Genomic DNA, 2,478 nt, shown 5'->3' with positions numbered 1-2,478 from the left:
ACTTTCAATAGCTCTCAAAAGGCCTTAAAGCTTGCTAAGAGTGATCTCCTCCTTGTTCATATAATAGGTTATACGAAACTGGTCATTCAATTTTAGCAAGCGATCCACAAACCTTTTCATTTTCTGCAAGTGGGCAATGATGGACTCTCCATCCTTCATCTTTGTTTTTATCATAGAGGCAATAATTTCATACCTCTCTTGACGAGCACTTTGATGGTATCTTTCCATAAAGTCTTGGTGCATTTCAAAAGGGTAGTAGTACTCCTAAGACTTTTGGAGTTCAACTATCATAGTAGCCAACATGATACAAGACACCTAGGTGGCATCCTTCTCATGAGTCATATAGTCTGCAATCTCCTCAGGAGTAGCAGACGACTCATCAATTTTCTTAAGCTCTTTGTCAATGACATATTCCTTGTCCTCGTAACGAGTAACCATCCTGATGTTCCTGATCTAATCATTGAAGTTGGAACCATCAAAGATAACTCTCGCACACAAGTTCATTATGGAGAAAGATTCAGTAGGGTGTGAGCCAAAAGTAGTGTTGGAAGACATATGAAAAAGAAAGACAAAGTTTAGATTAGATAATTATCCTTAATATAACACCCAAATGAAATATTAAGGCTAGGACCCAACACAATATTTTACAATTTGGAAGACGGATGTCGTAATCTAATTGCAAAATATTTGAAGGTAGGTAAATGACAATTTACCAATTTCCACCATGAAAATTGAAATTGATTATTAAGTTTTAAATGGATTGAAATTCCTAGATTCTTTTGAGATTCATTGAACTTTTCAATGGCATGTTTGAATCTTGATTATTCCCTTCAAGTTTGTGATAGGGATACCGATGATCACAAACAAGGTGTGAATAACCATGCAAATGTTCTTGGTACTCTTGATGTCATATATCACCTAATCATTGTGTCGGTTAACCACACACACTCCATTGATGTATGATAAACATCAAGATAACCTTTACCACACTTACTATTCCATGTTAGTGTGTCAGTTAACCACATACGCTCCACTAACGACTTGGCAACGAGCAAAGTGCAACTTCATGGATTAACATCAATTTCACATTTTTCCTAAAGTAACTAAAATTAGGGATTTAATAAAAGTTTAGTTACTTTTAATTATCATTATACTTTTAATGAGACTTATTGTCCTATCCTACCCGTTCGGCTAACGACCCTCCACCAGTCAAGGAAGCGGTAGGTGAGAGTGGACACCCATTAAACCACCATTTTATAGCTAATAACCTTATACCCCCTTATAGACCGACTTTGTGAATGAGGCTTACTAACAGTAAGAATGACTTGTCTTATATATATATATATATATATATATATATATATATATATATATATATATATATATATATATATATATATAATTATTAAACTTTTAATATTATAATAATATAAGGGTTGAATTTTAAACTTTTAAAATTCTAAGGTTTGGAATTAAAGTATTCATAAGTGTGACTTTACAAATTCCAAAACTTGAGGACAAGTTTAGAAACTCTTCAAAACTTTTGGTTTCCATAACTTATGAGTTTAATGCATTTTTAAGGATGCTACTTTTCATTTTCCATAACTTGAGGACAAATTATGGAGTTCATTAAGGCATTTAGATTAATATTTTAATTAACAAAATAATCAAATAATTTATCTATGATCAAGTTAAACTCATAAGTCAAAATAAATCATATCAACAATTTGCAAGAAATTAGCCTAATCATATAAACTAAGACAATTATCTTTTAATTGGATGAGCATGATCACTACCATATTAAGAAAACATATTTTATGTTTCAGAAAACAGTTTGTGGTGATGATCCTAATCCAATTCCTCCCAAAAACTTGAAATTCTGCAACCAGATCTATCAACTTGAGGAGTGCATGATCCTGACTCGTTGAGTTGCCCATTTACTGAGTGGACTCGTCGATTCATCAGTCAGAGGCCAGAAACTCAATTTTTTCAACTTTAAAAATTAACAAGCATCAAGTATAACATAAAACAATCCTAGGCTTTGATACCACTGATGGGTTTTAAGCACTATAACACTCCTATGGTGCACATGCAACCCTAGATGCTTTGGATCTATGTTTTCTCAAAATTATACATGCATTTCATTTTCCCAAGCATACATATCCTAACTAGCATGCAATTGAAAATTGAACAATACAATTGGTTAGAAACTTTACCTCTTGTTGTAGCTAGCTAACTTTGGCCTTTAAAAGCTTAACACCTCAAACATGATGTCTCAAATGCTTCAAAAAACACCACCAACAATGGAGGACTTGAGAGAAAGTTTCTTGCACATAAATAGGCTACAATGAACTCTTAGAACATATGTGTTTGCCGATTTTAGTTATAGGGTAACATATATATATATATATATATATATATATATATATATATATATATATATATATATATATATATATATATATATATATATATATA

Source organism: Lactuca saligna, chromosome 1, assembly GCF_052625555.1.
Source record: "Lactuca saligna cultivar CGN05327 chromosome 1, ASM5262555v1, whole genome shotgun sequence".
Taxonomy (NCBI): domain Eukaryota; kingdom Viridiplantae; phylum Streptophyta; class Magnoliopsida; order Asterales; family Asteraceae; genus Lactuca; species Lactuca saligna.
The sequence above is the reverse complement of the archived record's forward strand: the minus strand, read 5'-3'. Positions refer to the sequence as shown.